The sequence below is a fragment of the Sander lucioperca genome, chromosome 8 (assembly GCF_008315115.2).
Source record: "Sander lucioperca isolate FBNREF2018 chromosome 8, SLUC_FBN_1.2, whole genome shotgun sequence".
NCBI classification, from domain to species: domain Eukaryota; kingdom Metazoa; phylum Chordata; class Actinopteri; order Perciformes; family Percidae; genus Sander; species Sander lucioperca.
The window spans coordinates 26,005,019-26,023,145 of record NC_050180.1 but is presented as its reverse complement, the minus strand read 5'-3'; the positions used below and the strand labels follow the sequence as shown (position 1 = coordinate 26,023,145).

Here is an 18,127-nt window from a genome sequence, read left to right as displayed (position 1 = left end):
CATATAAAGAACAAACGAGCAGGATATGGCACTCGTGCATTCGGTGCCATGGAAAGAGCCCATGACAAACAAACTACTTGACCATTGCTTTTCAAGTCAATGTCAAGTCAGCCTTCAAGTGACAGATCGGAGCCGCATTTCCTTAAAAGAAATTTGCTAGAACGCTGTTTCACGGGGCTCGTTAGTCTAGGGGTATGATTCTCCCTAGAAAGCTTATATGAGTTGATTAAGTCACAGTTACACACTAAGCTTTTTCATTACGATTCTGCTGTCACTTTTGACTGAAATATTCAAGTTCGAATTTTGGTAAAGTGTTTTGCGTCAAAGTATGGTGTCGTCCAATGTAATCTGAAAGCTGAATCTGGCAGTGGAGCCATGGAAATAGCCCATGCCAAACAAACTACTTTACCATAGCCTTTCAAGTCAGTGACAGATCGGAGCCACATTTCCTTGATAGAAAATTGCTAAAACTCTATTTCACGGGGCTCGTTAGTCTAGGGGTATGATTCTCCCTAGAAAGCTTATATGAGTTGATTAAGTCACAGTTACACACTAAGCTTTTTCATTACGATTCTGCTGTCACTTTTGACTGAAATATTCAAATTCGAATTTTGGTTAAATGTTTTGCGTCAAAGTATGGTGTCGTCCAATGTAATCTGAAAGCTGAATCTGGCAGTGGAGCCATGGAAATAGCCCATGCCAAACAAACTACTTGACCATTGCCTTTCAAGTCAGTGACAGATCGGAGCCACATTTCCTTGATAGAAAATTGCTAAAACTCCATTTTAAGTGGCTCGTTGGTCTAGGGGTATGATTCTCGCTTCGGGTGCGAGAGGTCCCGGGTTCAAATCCCGGACGAGCCCTAAGGGCAACGTCTTGTAAATGCCAAATCCCTAATTTAATGTCCACCTTACAGTTAAGGTGGTGGAAACAAGGCATATTTGTTCATGCAAAAAGTAGAAGAATGGGTAATAGGCAATGAAGCCATTTACCTTCTTTGATTTTATCCAAAAAATGAAGACTTTGCTCTTGGCAGTCGATTTGCGTTTCAACCTATCTGACTTCTGAAGGCCCTGAGATCCCCTAACAAGTTTAGCAGGAAGCAAAAGTGTAGTATAGGATTTTGGCCCCTTTGCAGAACCTGCTTCAACTGCAATCAACAGAAAAATATGAGGAACAAACAAGCAGGACATGCCTCTCGTGGCTCGCTTGTCTAGGGGTATGATTATTACTTAGGGTGCGAGACGTCCCAGATGAGACCACTTTGCTTAGAAGAGGATGCATGGATTGAATGATGTGGCTTATTTATCAAGTGGGATGCAAAAGAGAGTGTCATCGGTGTGGCAAGTTCATCACGATTTTACTATCACAGAATCGAGTCTGAGTTTTTGTATAATGTTTTGTGTCAAATGTTTCCTGTTGTCCAATGTTATCGGAAAGCTAAATCTGTCAGTGAAGCCATGGAAAGAGCCCGTGCAAAACAAACAACTTGGCCGTTGACTTTCATGTCATTGACAGATCGGAGCAGCATTTCCTTGATGTAAAATTGTTAAAACATTGTTGTACGTGGCTTATTGGACTAGGGGTATGATTCTCGCTTAGGATGTCCCGGATTTAGTCCCAGACGAGCCTTAAGGGTAAATTCTGGTTAATACCAAATCCTTCATTTAAAATCCACATTAGAACTAAGTTCACCCAGGTGGTGGAAACTAGGCAATATAACCATTAACCTTTTCAGATTTAATCCGAAAACTGAAGACTTGGCCCTCAGAGGGTCGATTTGCATTTCAACTAATCTGGCCTTGGAATGCCCTGGGTTCCCCTAACAAGATTGGGAGGAAGCAAAAGTGGAATGAAGCATGTGGGTGACAATGCAGAGCCTGCTTCCACTGCAACCAACAGAAAGAACTGTGAAACATATAAAGAACAAACGAGCAGGATATGGCACTCGTGCATTCGGTGCCATGGAAAGAGCCCATGACAAACAAACTACTTGACCATTGCTTTTCAAGTCAATGTCAAGTCAGTCTTCAAGTGACAGATCGGAGCCGCATTTCCTTGAAAGAAATTTGCTAGAACGCTGTTTCACGGGGCTCGTTGGTCTAGGGGTATGATTCTCCCTAGAAAGCTTATATGAGTTGATTAAGTCACAGTTACACACAAAGCTTTTTCATTACGATTCTGCTGTCACTTTTGACTGAAATATTCAAATTTGAATTTTGGTTAAATGTTTTGCGTCAAAGTATTGTGTCGTCCAATGTAATCTAAAAGCTGAATCTGGCAGTGGAGCCATGGAAAGAGCCCATGGCAAACGCTCTACTTGACCATTGCCTTTCAAGTCAGTGACAGATCGGAGACACATTTCCTTGATAGAAAATTGCTAAAACTCTATTTTACATGGCTCGTTGGTCTAGGGGTATGATTCTTGCTAGAAAGCTTATATGAGTTGATCAAGTCACAGTTACACACTAAGCTTTTTCATTACGATTCTGCTGTCGCTTTTGACTGAAATATTCAAATTTGGAATTTTGGTTAAATGTTTTGCGTCAAAGTATGGTGTCGTCCAATGTAATCTGAAAGCTGAATCTGGCATTGGAGCCATGGAAATAGCCCATGCCAAACAAACTACTTTACCATAGCCTTTCAAGTCAGTGACAGATCGGAGCCACATTTCCTTGATAGAAAATTGCTAAAACTCTATTTCACGGGGCTCGTTAGTCTAGGGGTATGATTCTCCCTAGAAAGCTTATATGAGTTGATTAAGTCACAGTTACACACTAAGCTTTTTCATTACGATTCTGCTGTCACTTTTGACTGAAATATTCAAATTCGAATTTTGGTTAAATGTTTTGCGTCAAAGTATGGTGTCGTCCAATGTAATCTGAAAGCTGAATCTGGCAGTGGAGCCATGGAAATAGCCCATGCCAAACAAACTACTTGACCATTGCCTTTCAAGTCAGTGACAGATCGGAGCCACATTTCCTTGATAGAAAATTGCTAAAACTCCATTTTAAGTGGCTCGTTGGTCTAGGGGTATGATTCTCGCTTCGGGTGCGAGAGGTCCCGGGTTCAAATCCCGGACGAGCCCTAAGGGCAACGTCTTGTAAATGCCAAATCCCTAATTTAATGTCCACCTTACAGTTAAGGTGGTGGAAACAAGGCATATTTGTTCATGCAAAAAGTAGAAGAATGGGTAATAGGCAATGAAGCCATTTACCTTCTTTGATTTTATCCAAAAAATGAAGACTTTGCTCTTGGCAGTCGATTTGCGTTTCAACCTATCTGACTTCTGAAGGCCCTGAGATCCCCTAACAAGTTTAAGCTGAATCTGGCAATGGAGCCATGGAAAGAGCCCATGCCAAACAAACTACTTGACCATTGCCTTTCAAATCTGTGACAGATCGGAGCCGCATTTCCTTGATAGAAATTTGCTAAAACGCTGTTTTACGTGGCTCGTTGGTCTAGGGGTATGATTCTCGCTTAGGATGTCCCGGATTTAGTCCCAGACGAGCCTTAAGGGTAAATTCTGGTTAATACCAAATCCTTCATTTAAAATCCACATTAGAACTAAGTTCACCCAGGTGGTGGAAACTAGGCAATATAACCATTAACCTTTTCAGATTTAATCCGAAAACTGAAGACTTGGCCCTCAGCAGTCGATTTGCATTTCAACCTATCTGGCCTTGGAATGCCCTGGGTTCCCCTAACAAGATTGGGAGGAAGCAAAAGAAGAGTGAAGCATCTGGGTGACAATGCAGAGCATGCTTCCACTGCAACCAACAGAAAGAACTGGGAAACATATAAAGAACAAACGAGCAGGATATGGCACTCGTGCATTCGGTGCCATGGAAAGAGCCCATGACAAACAAACTACTTGACCATTGCTTTTCAAGTCAATGTCAAGTCAGCCTTCAAGTGACAGATCGGAGCCGCATTTCCTTAAAAGAAATTTGCTAGAACGCTGTTTCACGGGGCTCGTTAGTCTAGGGGTATGATTCTCCCTAGAAAGCTTATATGAGTTGATTAAGTCACAGTTACACACTAAGCTTTTTCATTACGATTCTGCTGTCACTTTTGACTGAAATATTCAAGTTCGAATTTTGGTAAAGTGTTTTGCGTCAAAGTATGGTGTCGTCCAATGTAATCTGAAAGCTGAATCTGGCAGTGGAGCCATGGAAATAGCCCATGCCAAACAAACTACTTTACCATAGCCTTTCAAGTCAGTGACAGATCGGAGCCACATTTCCTTGATAGAAAATTGCTAAAACTCTATTTCACGGGGCTCGTTAGTCTAGGGGTATGATTCTCCCTAGAAAGCTTATATGAGTTGATTAAGTCACAGTTACACACTAAGCTTTTTCATTACGATTCTGCTGTCACTTTTGACTGAAATATTCAAATTCGAATTTTGGTTAAATGTTTTGCGTCAAAGTATGGTGTCGTCCAATGTAATCTGAAAGCTGAATCTGGCAGTGGAGCCATGGAAATAGCCCATGCCAAACAAACTACTTGACCATTGCCTTTCAAGTCAGTGACAGATCGGAGCCACATTTCCTTGATAGAAAATTGCTAAAACTCCATTTTAAGTGGCTCGTTGGTCTAGGGGTATGATTCTCGCTTCGGGTGCGAGAGGTCCCGGGTTCAAATCCCGGACGAGCCCTAAGGGCAACGTCTTGTAAATGCCAAATCCCTAATTTAATGTCCACCTTACAGTTAAGGTGGTGGAAACAAGGCATATTTGTTCATGCAAAAGTAGAAGAATGGGTAATAGGCAATGAAGCCATTTACCTTCTTTGATTTTATCCAAAAAATNGAAAACTGAAGACTTGGCCCTCAGCAGTCGATTTGCATTTCAACCTATCTGGCCTTGGAATGCCCTGGGTTCCCCTAACAAGATTGGGAGGAAGCAAAAGTGGAGTGAAGCATCTGGGTGACAATGCAGAGCCTGCTTCCACTGCAACCAACAGAAAGAACTGGGAAACATATAAGGAACAAACGAGCAGGATATGGCACTCGTGGATTTGGTGCCATGGAAAGAGCCCATGACAACCAAACTACTTGACCATTGCCTTTCAAGTCAGTGACAGACCGGAGCGGCATTTCCTTGATGGAAAATTGTTAAAACATTGTTTTACGTGGCTTGTTGGACTAGGGGTATGATTCTCGCTTAGGGTGCGAGAGGTCCCGGGTTCAAATCCCGGACGAGCCCCAATGTTGAAATCTGTTTAATACCAAATTCCTAATTTAAAATTGGCATTAGAATCAAGTCTGCATATTTGTTCATGCAAAAAGTAGAAGAATGGGTAATACGCAATGAAGAAGACTTTGCTCTCGGCAGTCGATTGGCGTTTCAACCTATCTGACCTCTGAATGCCCTGGGATCCCATAATAGGTTTAGGAGGAAGCAAAAGTGTAGTATAGTATTTTGGCCCCTTTGCAGAACCTGCTTCAACTGCAATCAACAGAAAAATATGAGGAACAAACAAGCAGGACATGCCTCTCGTGGCTCGCTGGTCTAGGGGTAGGATTATTACTTAGTGTGCGAGAGGTCCCAGATGAGACCACTTTGCTTAGAAGAGGATGCATGGATTGAAAGATGTGGCTTATTTATCAAGTGGGATGCAAAAGAGAGTGTCTAGGGGTATGATTCTCGCTTTGGGTGCGAGAGGTCCCGGCTTCAATTCCCGGACCATTTCTAAGGGCAAATGGTCAATGTAATCAGAAAGCTGAATCTGGCAGTGGAGCCATGGAAAGAGCCCATGCCAAACAATGTAATCAGAAAGCTGAATCTGGCAGTGGAGACATGGAAAGAGCCCATGCAACCAAACTACTTGACCATTGCCTTTCAAGCCAGTGACAGACCGGAGCGGCATTTCCTTGATGGAAAATTGTTAAAACATTGTTTTACGTGGCTTGTTGGACTAGGGGTATGATTCTCGCTTAGGATGTCCTGGATTTAGTCCCAGACGAGCCTTAAGGGTAAATTCTGTTTAATACCAAATCCTTAATTTAAAATTGGCATTAGAATCAAGTCTGCATATTTGTTCATGCAACAAGTAGAAGAATGGGTAATACGCAATGAAGAAGACTTTGCTCTCGGCAGTCGATTGGCGTTTCAACCTATCTGACCTCTGAATGCCCTGGGATCCCATAATAGGTTTAGGAGGAAGCAAAAGTGTAGTATAGTATTTTGGCCCCTTTGCAGAACCTGCTTCAACTGCAATCAACAGAAAAATATGAGGAACAAACAAGCAGGACATGCCTCTCGTGGCTCGCTGGTCTAGGGGTAGGATTATTACTTAGTGTGCGAGAGGTCCCAGATGAGACCACTTTGCTTAGAAGAGGATGCATGGATTGAAAGATGTGGCTTATTTATCAAGTGGGATGCAAAAGAGAGTGTCTAGGGGTATGATTCTCGCTTTGGGTGCGAGAGGTCCCGGCTTCAATTCCCGGACCATTTCTAAGGGCAAATGGTCAATGTAATCAGAAAGCTGAATCTGGCAGTGGAGCCATGGAAAGAGCCCATGCCAAACAATGTAATCAGAAAGCTGAATCTGGCAGTGGAGACATGGAAAGAGCCCATGCAACCAAACTACTTGACCATTGCCTTTCAAGTCAGTGACAGACCGGAGCGGCATTTCCTTGATGGAAAATTGTTAAAACATTGTTTTACGTGGCTTGCTGGACTAGGGGTATGATTCTCGCTTAGGATGTCCTGGATTTAGTCCCAGACGAGCCTTAAGGGTAAATTCTGTTTAAAACCAAATCCTTAATTTAAAATCCACATTAGAACTAAGTTCACCCAGGTGGTGGAAACTAGGCAATATAACTATTAACCTCTTCAGATTTAATCCGAAAACTGAAGACTTGGCCCTCAGCAGTCGATTTGCATTTCAACCTATCTGGCCTTGGAATGCCCTGGGTTCCCCTAACAAGATTGGGAGGAAGCAAAAGTGGAGTGAAGCATCTGGGTGACAATGCAGAGCCTGCTTCCACTGCAACCAACAGAAAGAACTGGGAAACATATAAGGAACAAACGAGCAGGATATGGCACTCGTGGATTTGGTGCCATGGAAAGAGCCCATGACAACCAAACTACTTGACCATTGCCTTTCAAGTCAGTGACAGACCGGAGCGGCATTTCCTTGATGGAAAATTGTTAAAACATTGTTTTACGTGGCTTGTTGGACTAGGGGTATGATTCTCGCTTAGGGTGCGAGAGGTCCCGGGTTCAAATCCCGGACGAGCCCCAATGTTGAAATCTGTTTAATACCAAATTCCTAATTTAAAATTGGCATTAGAATCAAGTCTGCATATTTGTTCATGCAACAAGTAGAAGAATGGGTAATACGCAATGAAGAAGACTTTGCTCTCGGCAGTCGATTGGCGTTTCAACCTATCTGACCTCTGAATGCCCTGGGATCCCATAATAGGTTTAGGAGGAAGCAAAAGTGTAGTATAGTATTTTGGCCCCTTTGCAGAACCTGCTTCAACTGCAATCAACAGAAAAATATGAGGAACAAACAAGCAGGACATGCCTCTCGTGGCTCGCTGGTCTAGGGGTAGGATTATTACTTAGTGTGCGAGAGGTCCCAGATGAGACCACTTTGCTTAGAAGAGGATGCATGGATTGAAAGATGTGGCTTATTTATCAAGTGGGATGCAAAAGAGAGTGTCTAGGGGTATGATTCTCGCTTTGGGTGCGAGAGGTCCCGGCTTCAATTCCCGGACCATTTCTAAGGGCAAATGGTCAATGTAATCAGAAAGCTGAATCTGGCAGTGGAGCCATGGAAAGAGCCCATGCCAAACAATGTAATCAGAAAGCTGAATCTGGCAGTGGAGACATGGAAAGAGCCCATGCAACCAAACTACTTGACCATTGCCTTTCAAGTCAGTGACAGACCGGAGCGGCATTTCCTTGATGGAAAATTGTTAAAACATTGTTTTACGTGGCTTGCTGGACTAGGGGTATGATTCTCGCTTAGGATGTCCTGGATTTAGTCCCAGACGAGCCTTAAGGGTAAATTCTGTTTAAAACCAAATCCTTAATTTAAAATCCACATTAGAACTAAGTTCACCCAGGTGGTGGAAACTAGGCAATATAACTATTAACCTCTTCAGATTTAATCCGAAAACTGAAGACTTGGCCCTCAGCAGTCGATTTGCATTTCAACCTATCTGGCCTTGGAATGCCCTGGGTTCCCCTAACAAGATTGGGAGGAAGCAAAAGTGGAGTGAAGCATCTGGGTGACAATGCAGAGCCTGCTTCCACTGCAACCAACAGAAAGAACTGGGAAACATATAAGGAACAAACGAGCAGGATATGGCACTCGTGGATTTGGTGCCATGGAAAGAGCCCATGACAACCAAACTACTTGACCATTGCCTTTCAAGTCAGTGACAGACCGGAGCGGCATTTCCTTGATGGAAAATTGTTAAAACATTGTTTTACGTGGCTTGTTGGACTAGGGGTATGATTCTCGCTTAGGGTGCGAGAGGTCCCGGGTTCAAATCCCGGACGAGCCCCAATGTTGAAATCTGTTTAATACCAAATTCCTAATTTAAAATTGGCATTAGAATCAAGTCTGCATATTTGTTCATGCAACAAGTAGAAGAATGGGTAATACGCAATGAAGAAGACTTTGCTCTCGGCAGTCGATTGGCGTTTCAACCTATCTGACCTCTGAATGCCCTGGGATCCCATAATAGGTTTAGGAGGAAGCAAAAGTGTAGTATAGTATTTTGGCCCCTTTGCAGAACCTGCTTCAACTGCAATCAACAGAAAAATATGAGGAACAAACAAGCAGGACATGCCTCTCGTGGCTCGCTGGTCTAGGGGTAGGATTATTACTTAGTGTGCGAGAGGTCCCAGATGAGACCACTTTGCTTAGAAGAGGATGCATGTATTGAAAGATGTGGCTTATTTATCAAGTGGGATGCAAAAGAGAGTGTCTAGGGGTATGATTCTCGCTTTGGGTGCGAGAGGTCCCGGCTTCAATTCCCGGACCATTTCTAAGGGCAAATGGTCAATGTAATCAGAAAGCTGAATCTGGCAGTGGAGCCATGGAAAGAGCCCATGCCAAACAATGTAATCAGAAAGCTGAATCTGGCAGTGGAGACATGGAAAGAGCCCATGCAACCAAACTACTTGACCATTGCCTTTCAAGTCAGTGACAGACCGGAGCGGCATTTCCTTGATGGAAAATTGTTAAAACATTGTTTTACGTGGCTTGCTGGACTAGGGGTATGATTCTCGCTTAGGATGTCCTGGATTTAGTCCCAGACGAGCCTTAAGGGTAAATTCTGTTTAAAACCAAATCCTTAATTTAAAATCCACATTAGAACTAAGTTCACCCAGGTGGTGGAAACTAGGCAATATAACTATTAACCTCTTCAGATTTAATCCGAAAACTGAAGACTTGGCCCTCAGCAGTCGATTTGCATTTCAACCTATCTGGCCTTGGAATGCCCTGGGTTCCCCTAACAAGATTGGGAGGAAGCAAAAGTGGAGTGAAGCATCTGGGTGACAATGCAGAGCCTGCTTCCACTGCAACCAACAGAAAGAACTGGGAAACATATAAGGAACAAACGAGCAGGATATGGCACTCGTGGATTTGGTGCCATGGAAAGAGCCCATGACAACCAAACTACTTGACCATTGCCTTTCAAGTCAGTGACAGACCGGAGCGGCATTTCCTTGATGGAAAATTGTTAAAACATTGTTTTACGTGGCTTGTTGGACTAGGGGTATGATTCTCGCTTAGGGTGCGAGAGGTCCCGGGTTCAAATCCCGGACGAGCCCCAATGTTGAAATCTGTTTAATACCAAATTCCTAATTTAAAATTGGCATTAGAATCAAGTCTGCATATTTGTTCATGCAACAAGTAGAAGAATGGGTAATACGCAATGAAGAAGACTTTGCTCTCGGCAGTCGATTGGCGTTTCAACCTATCTGACCTCTGAATGCCCTGGGATCCCATAATAGGTTTAGGAGGAAGCAAAAGTGTAGTATAGTATTTTGGCCCCTTTGCAGAACCTGCTTCAACTGCAATCAACAGAAAAATATGAGGAACAAACAAGCAGGACATGCCTCTCGTGGCTCGCTGGTCTAGGGGTAGGATTATTACTTAGTGTGCGAGAGGTCCCAGATGAGACCACTTTGCTTAGAAGAGGATGCATGTATTGAAAGATGTGGCTTATTTATCAAGTGGGATGCAAAAGAGAGTGTCTAGGGGTATGATTCTCGCTTTGGGTGCGAGAGGTCCCGGCTTCAATTCCCGGACCATTTCTAAGGGCAAATGGTCAATGTAATCAGAAAGCTGAATCTGGCAGTGGAGCCATGGAAAGAGCCCATGCCAAACAATGTAATCAGAAAGCTGAATCTGGCAGTGGAGACATGGAAAGAGCCCATGCAACCAAACTACTTGACCATTGCCTTTCAAGTCAGTGACAGACCGGAGCGGCATTTCCTTGATGGAAAATTGTTAAAACATTGTTTTACGTGGCTTGCTGGACTAGGGGTATGATTCTCGCTTAGGATGTCCTGGATTTAGTCCCAGACGAGCCTTAAGGGTAAATTCTGTTTAAAACCAAATCCTTAATTTAAAATCCACATTAGAACTAAGTTCACCCAGGTGGTGGAAACTAGGCAATATAACTATTAACCTCTTCAGATTTAATCCGAAAACTGAAGACTTGGCCCTCAGCAGTCGATTTGCATTTCAACCTATCTGGCCTTGGAATGCCCTGGGTTCCCCTAACAAGATTGGGAGGAAGCAAAAGTGGAGTGAAGCATCTGGGTGACAATGCAGAGCCTGCTTCCACTGCAACCAACAGAAAGAACTGGGAAACATATAAGGAACAAACGAGCAGGATATGGCACTCGTGGATTTGGTGCCATGGAAAGAGCCCATGACAACCAAACTACTTGACCATTGCCTTTCAAGTCAGTGACAGACCGGAGCGGCATTTCCTTGATGGAAAATTGTTAAAACATTGTTTTACGTGGCTTGTTGGACTAGGGGTATGATTCTCGCTTAGGGTGCGAGAGGTCCCGGGTTCAAATCCCGGACGAGCCCCAATGTTGAAATCTGTTTAATACCAAATTCCTAATTTAAAATTGGCATTAGAATCAAGTCTGCATATTTGTTCATGCAAAAAGTAGAAGAATGGGTAATACGCAATGAAGAAGACTTTGCTCTCGGCAGTCGATTGGCGTTTCAACCTATCTGACCTCTGAATGCCCTGGGATCCCATAATAGGTTTAGGAGGAAGCAAAAGTGTAGTATAGTATTTTGGCCCCTTTGCAGAACCTGCTTCAACTGCAATCAACAGAAAAATATGAGGAACAAACAAGCAGGACATGCCTCTCGTGGCTCGCTGGTCTAGGGGTAGGATTATTACTTAGTGTGCGAGAGGTCCCAGATGAGACCACTTTGCTTAGAAGAGGATGCATGGATTGAAAGATGTGGCTTATTTATCAAGTGGGATGCAAAAGAGAGTGTCTAGGGGTATGATTCTCGCTTTGGGTGCGAGAGGTCCCGGCTTCAATTCCCGGACCATTTCTAAGGGCAAATGGTCAATGTAATCAGAAAGCTGAATCTGGCAGTGGAGCCATGGAAAGAGCCCATGCCAAACAATGTAATCAGAAAGCTGAATCTGGCAGTGGAGACATGGAAAGAGCCCATGCAACCAAACTACTTGACCATTGCCTTTCAAGCCAGTGACAGACCGGAGCGGCATTTCCTTGATGGAAAATTGTTAAAACATTGTTTTACGTGGCTTGTTGGACTAGGGGTATGATTCTCGCTTAGGATGTCCTGGATTTAGTCCCAGACGAGCCTTAAGGGTAAATTCTGTTTAATACCAAATCCCTAATTTAAAATTGGCATTAGAATCAAGTCTGCATATTTGTTCATGCAACAAGTAGAAGAATGGGTAATACGCAATGAAGAAGACTTTGCTCTCGGCAGTCGATTGGCGTTTCAACCTATCTGACCTCTGAATGCCCTGGGATCCCATAATAGGTTTAGGAGGAAGCAAAAGTGTAGTATAGTATTTTGGCCCCTTTGCAGAACCTGCTTCAACTGCAATCAACAGAAAAATATGAGGAACAAACAAGCAGGACATGCCTCTCGTGGCTCGCTGGTCTAGGGGTAGGATTATTACTTAGGGTGCGAGAGGTCCCAGATGAGACCACTTTGCTTAGAAGAGGATGCATGGATTGAAAGATGTGGCTTATTTATCAAGTGGGATGCAAAAGAGAGTGTCTAGGGGTATGATTCTCGCTTTGGGTGCGAGAGGTCCCGGCTTCAATTCCCGGACCATTTCTAAGGGCAAATGGTCAATGTAATCAGAAAGCTGAATCTGGCAGTGGAGCCATGGAAAGAGCCCATGCCAAACAATGTAATCAGAAAGCTGAATCTGGCAGTGGAGACATGGAAAGAGCCCATGCAACCAAACTACTTGACCATTGCCTTTCAAGTCAGTGACAGACCGGAGCGGCATTTCCTTGATGGAAAATTGTTAAAACATTGTTTTACGTGGCTTGCTGGACTAGGGGTATGATTCTCGCTTAGGATGTCCTGGATTTAGTCCCAGACGAGCCTTAAGGGTAAATTCTGTTTAAAACCAAATCCTTAATTTAAAATCCACATTAGAACTAAGTTCACCCAGGTGGTGGAAACTAGGCAATATAACTATTAACCTCTTCAGATTTAATCCGAAAACTGAAGACTTGGCCCTCAGCAGTCGATTTGCATTTCAACCTATCTGGCCTTGGAATGCCCTGGGTTCCCCTAACAAGATTGGGAGGAAGCAAAAGTGGAGTGAAGCATCTGGGTGACAATGCAGAGCCTGCTTCCACTGCAACCAACAGAAAGAACTGGGAAACATATAAGGAACAAACGAGCAGGATATGGCACTCGTGGATTTGGTGCCATGGAAAGAGCCCATGACAACCAAACTACTTGACCATTGCCTTTCAAGCCAGTGACAGATCGGAGCCACATTTCCTTGATAGAAAATTGCTAAAACACTATTTTACGTGGCTCGTTGGTCTAGGGGTATGATTCTCGCTTAGGGTGCGAGAGGTCCCGGGTTCAAATCCCGGACGAGCCCCAATGTTGAAATCTGTTTAATACCAAATTCCTAATTTAAAATTGGCATTAGAATCAAGTCTGCATATTTGTTCATGCAAAAAGTAGAAGAATGGGTAATACGCAATGAAGAAGACTTTGCTCTCGGCAGTCGATTGGCGTTTCAACCTATCTGACCTCTGAATGCCCTGGGATCCCATAATAGGTTTAGGAGGAAGCAAAAGTGTAGTATAGTATTTTGGCCCCTTTGCAGAACCTGCTTCAACTGCAATCAACAGAAAAATATGAGGAACAAACAAGCAGGACATGCCTCTCGTGGCTCGCTGGTCTAGGGGTAGGATTATTACTTAGTGTGCGAGAGGTCCCAGATGAGACCACTTTGCTTAGAAGAGGATGCATGGATTGAAAGATGTGGCTTATTTATCAAGTGGGATGCAAAAGAGAGTGTCTAGGGGTATGATTCTCGCTTTGGGTGCGAGAGGTCCCGGCTTCAATTCCCGGACCATTTCTAAGGGCAAATGGTCAATGTAATCAGAAAGCTGAATCTGGCAGTGGAGCCATGGAAAGAGCCCATGCCAAACAATGTAATCAGAAAGCTGAATCTGGCAGTGGAGACATGGAAAGAGCCCATGCAACCAAACTACTTGACCATTGCCTTTCAAGCCAGTGACAGACCGGAGCGGCATTTCCTTGATGGAAAATTGTTAAAACATTGTTTTACGTGGCTTGTTGGACTAGGGGTATGATTCTCGCTTAGGATGTCCTGGATTTAGTCCCAGACGAGCCTTAAGGGTAAATTCTGTTTAATACCAAATCCTTAATTTAAAATCCACATTAGAACTAAGTTCACCCAGGTGGTGGAAACTAGGCAATATAACTATTAACCTCTTCAGATTTAATCCGAAAACTGAAGACTTGGCCCTCAGCAGTCGATTTGCATTTCAACCTATCTGGCCTTGGAATGCCCTGGGTTCCCCTAACAAGATTGGGAGGAAGCAAAAGTGGAGTGAAGCATCTGGGTGACAATGCAGAGCCTGCTTCCACTGCAACCAACAGAAAGAACTGGGAAACATATAAGGAACAAACGAGCAGGATATGGCACTCGTGGATTTGGTGCCATGGAAAGAGCCCATGACAACCAAACTACTTGACCATTGCCTTTCAAGTCAGTGACAGACCGGAGCGGCATTTCCTTGATGGAAAATTGTTAAAACGTTGTTTTACGTGGCTGTTGGACTAGGGGTATGATTCTCGCTTAGGGTGCGAGAGGTCCCGGGTTCAAATCCCGGACGAGCCCCAATGTTGAAATCTGTTTAATACCAAATTCCTAATTTAAAATTGGCATTAGAATCAAGTCTGCATATTTGTTCATGCAACAAGTAGAAGAATGGGTAATACGCAATGAAGAAGACTTTGCTCTCGGCAGTCGATTGGCGTTTCAACCTATCTGACCTCTGAATGCCCTGGGATCCCATAATAGGTTTAGGAGGAAGCAAAAGTGTAGTATAGTATTTTGGCCCCTTTGCAGAACCTGCTTCAACTGCAATCAACAGAAAAATATGAGGAACAAACAAGCAGGACATGCCTCTCGTGGCTCGCTGGTCTAGGGGTAGGATTATTACTTAGTGTGCGAGAGGTCCCAGATGAGACCACTTTGCTTAGAAGAGGATGCATGTATTGAAAGATGTGGCTTATTTATCAAGTGGGATGCAAAAGAGAGTGTCTAGGGGTATGATTCTCGCTTTGGGTGCGAGAGGTCCCGGCTTCAATTCCCGGACCATTTCTAAGGGCAAATGGTCAATGTAATCAGAAAGCTGAATCTGGCAGTGGAGCCATGGAAAGAGCCCATGCCAAACAATGTAATCAGAAAGCTGAATCTGGCAGTGGAGACATGGAAAGAGCCCATGCAACCAAACTACTTGACCATTGCCTTTCAAGTCAGTGACAGACCGGAGCGGCATTTCCTTGATGGAAAATTGTTAAAACATTGTTTTACGTGGCTTGCTGGACTAGGGGTATGATTCTCGCTTAGGATGTCCTGGATTTAGTCCCAGACGAGCCTTAAGGGTAAATTCTGTTTAAAACCAAATCCTTAATTTAAAATCCACATTAGAACTAAGTTCACCCAGGTGGTGGAAACTAGGCAATATAACTATTAACCTCTTCAGATTTAATCCGAAAACTGAAGACTTGGCCCTCAGCAGTCGATTTGCATTTCAACCTATCTGGCCTTGGAATGCCCTGGGTTCCCCTAACAAGATTGGGAGGAAGCAAAAGTGGAGTGAAGCATCTGGGTGACAATGCAGAGCCTGCTTCCACTGCAACCAACAGAAAGAACTGGGAAACATATAAGGAACAAACGAGCAGGATATGGCACTCGTGGATTTGGTGCCATGGAAAGAGCCCATGACAACCAAACTACTTGACCATTGCCTTTCAAGTCAGTGACAGACCGGAGCGGCATTTCCTTGATGGAAAATTGTTAAAACATTGTTTTACGTGGCTTGTTGGACTAGGGGTATGATTCTCGCTTAGGGTGCGAGAGGTCCCGGGTTCAAATCCCGGACGAGCCCCAATGTTGAAATCTGTTTAATACCAAATTCCTAATTTAAAATTGGCATTAGAATCAAGTCTGCATATTTGTTCATGCAAAAAGTAGAAGAATGGGTAATACGCAATGAAGAAGACTTTGCTCTCGGCAGTCGATTGGCGTTTCAACCTATCTGACCTCTGAATGCCCTGGGATCCCATAATAGGTTTAGGAGGAAGCAAAAGTGTAGTATAGTATTTTGGCCCCTTTGCAGAACCTGCTTCAACTGCAATCAACAGAAAAATATGAGGAACAAACAAGCAGGACATGCCTCTCGTGGCTCGCTGGTCTAGGGGTAGGATTATTACTTAGTGTGCGAGAGGTCCCAGATGAGACCACTTTGCTTAGAAGAGGATGCATGGATTGAAAGATGTGGCTTATTTATCAAGTGGGATGCAAAAGAGAGTGTCTAGGGGTATGATTCTCGCTTTGGGTGCGAGAGGTCCCGGCTTCAATTCCCGGACCATTTCTAAGGGCAAATGGTCAATGTAATCAGAAAGCTGAATCTGGCAGTGGAGCCATGGAAAGAGCCCATGCCAAACAATGTAATCAGAAAGCTGAATCTGGCAGTGGAGACATGGAAAGAGCCCATGCAACCAAACTACTTGACCATTGCCTTTCAAGCCAGTGACAGACCGGAGCGGCATTTCCTTGATGGAAAATTGTTAAAACATTGTTTTACGTGGCTTGTTGGACTAGGGGTATGATTCTCGCTTAGGATGTCCTGGATTTAGTCCCAGACGAGCCTTAAGGGTAAATTCTGTTTAATACCAAATCCTTAATTTAAAATTGGCATTAGAATCAAGTCTGCATATTTGTTCATGCAACAAGTAGAAGAATGGGTAATACGCAATGAAGAAGACTTTTCTCTCGGCAGTCGATTTGCGTTTCAACCTATCTGACCTCTGAATGCCCTGGGATCCCATAATAGGTTTAGGAGGAAGCAAAAGTGTAGTATAGTATTTTGGCCCCTTTGCAGAACCTGCTTCAACTGCAATCAACAGAAAAATATGAGGAACAAACAAGCAGGACATGCCTCTCGTGGCTCGCTGGTCTAGGGGTAGGATTATTACTTAGGGTGCGAGAGGTCCCAGATGAGACCACTTTGCTTAGAAGAGGATGCATGGATTGAAAGATGTGGCTTATTTATCAAGTGGGATGCAAAAGAGAGTGTCTAGGGGTATGATTCTCGCTTTGGGTGCGAGAGGTCCCGGCTTCAATTCCCGGACCATTTCTAAGGGCAAATGGTCAATGTAATCAGAAAGCTGAATCTGGCAGTGGAGCCATGGAAAGAGCCCATGCCAAACAATGTAATCAGAAAGCTGAATCTGGCAGTGGAGACATGGAAAGAGCCCATGCAACCAAACTACTTGACCATTGCCTTTCAAGTCAGTGACAGACCGGAGCGGCATTTCCTTGATGGAAAATTGTTAAAACATTGTTTTACGTGGCTTGTTGGACTAGGGGTATGATTCTCGCTTAGGATGTCCTGGATTTAGTCCCAGACGAGCCTTAAGGGTAAATTCTGTTTAATACCAAATCCTTAATTTAAAATCCACATTAGAACTAAGTTCACCCAGGTGGTGGAAACTAGGCAATATAACTATTAACCTCTTCAGATTTAATCCGAAAACTGAAGACTTGGCCCTCAGCAGTCGATTTGCATTTCAACCTATCTGGCCTTGGAATGCCCTGGGTTCCCCTAACAAGATTGGGAGGAAGCAAAAGTGGAGTGAAGCATCTGGGTGACAATGCAGAGCCTGCTTCCACTGCAACCAACAGAAAGAACTGGGAAACATATAAGGAACAAACGAGCAGGATATGGCACTCGTGGATTTGGTGCCATGGAAAGAGCCCATGACAACCAAACTACTTGACCATTGCCTTTCAAGTCAGTGACAGATCGGAGCCACATTTCCTTGATGGAAAATTGCTAAAACACTATGTTTTACGTGGCTTGTTGGACTAGGGGTATGATTCTCGCTTAGGGTGCGAGAGGTCCCGGGTTCAAATCCCGGACGAGCCCCAATGTTGAAATCTGTTTAATACCAAATTCCTAATTTAAAATTGGCATTAGAATCAAGTCTGCATATTTGTTCATGCAAAAAGTAGAAGAATGGGTAATACGCAATGAAGAAGACTTTGCTCTCGGCAGTCGATTGGCGTTTCAACCTATCTGACCTCTGAATGCCCTGGGATCCCATAATAGGTTTAGGAGGAAGCAAAAGTGTAGTATAGTATTTTGGCCCCTTTGCAGAACCTGCTTCAACTGCAATCAACAGAAAAATATGAGGAACAAACAAGCAGGACATGCCTCTCGTGGCTCGCTGGTCTAGGGGTAGGATTATTACTTAGTGTGCGAGAGGTCCCAGATGAGACCACTTTGCTTAGAAGAGGATGCATGGATTGAAAGATGTGGCTTATTTATCAAGTGGGATGC

The 18,127-nt window shown here is 43.8% G+C and overlaps 11 non-coding genes across 11 annotated transcripts; all 11 read left to right on the top strand.

Moving 5' to 3' along the window:
* The first annotated feature begins 791 nt into the window (after positions 1-791).
* Positions 792-863, top strand: trnap-cgg. Its single transcript has one exon. It is a non-coding gene; the product is annotated as a tRNA-Pro (tRNA).
* A 2,153-nt stretch (positions 864-3,016) lies between these two features.
* Positions 3,017-3,088, top strand: trnap-cgg. Its single transcript has one exon. It is a non-coding gene; the product is annotated as a tRNA-Pro (tRNA).
* Positions 3,089-4,588: 1,500 nt separating this feature from the next.
* trnap-cgg lies at positions 4,589-4,660 on the top strand. The gene has a single exon. It is a non-coding gene; the product is annotated as a tRNA-Pro (tRNA).
* A 477-nt stretch (positions 4,661-5,137) lies between these two features.
* Positions 5,138-5,209, top strand: trnap-agg. Its single transcript has one exon. It is a non-coding gene; the product is annotated as a tRNA-Pro (tRNA).
* Positions 5,210-7,178: 1,969 nt separating this feature from the next.
* Positions 7,179-7,250, top strand: trnap-agg. The gene has a single exon. It is a non-coding gene; the product is annotated as a tRNA-Pro (tRNA).
* A 1,204-nt stretch (positions 7,251-8,454) lies between these two features.
* On the top strand, positions 8,455-8,526 carry trnap-agg. Its single transcript has one exon. It is a non-coding gene; the product is annotated as a tRNA-Pro (tRNA).
* A 1,204-nt stretch (positions 8,527-9,730) lies between these two features.
* On the top strand, positions 9,731-9,802 carry trnap-agg. The gene has a single exon. It is a non-coding gene; the product is annotated as a tRNA-Pro (tRNA).
* A 1,204-nt stretch (positions 9,803-11,006) lies between these two features.
* trnap-agg lies at positions 11,007-11,078 on the top strand. Its single transcript has one exon. It is a non-coding gene; the product is annotated as a tRNA-Pro (tRNA).
* Positions 11,079-13,047: 1,969 nt separating this feature from the next.
* On the top strand, positions 13,048-13,119 carry trnap-agg. Its single transcript has one exon. It is a non-coding gene; the product is annotated as a tRNA-Pro (tRNA).
* A 2,479-nt stretch (positions 13,120-15,598) lies between these two features.
* On the top strand, positions 15,599-15,670 carry trnap-agg. The gene has a single exon. It is a non-coding gene; the product is annotated as a tRNA-Pro (tRNA).
* Positions 15,671-17,641: 1,971 nt separating this feature from the next.
* trnap-agg lies at positions 17,642-17,713 on the top strand. The gene has a single exon. It is a non-coding gene; the product is annotated as a tRNA-Pro (tRNA).
* The last annotated feature ends 414 nt before the right edge of the window (positions 17,714-18,127 follow it).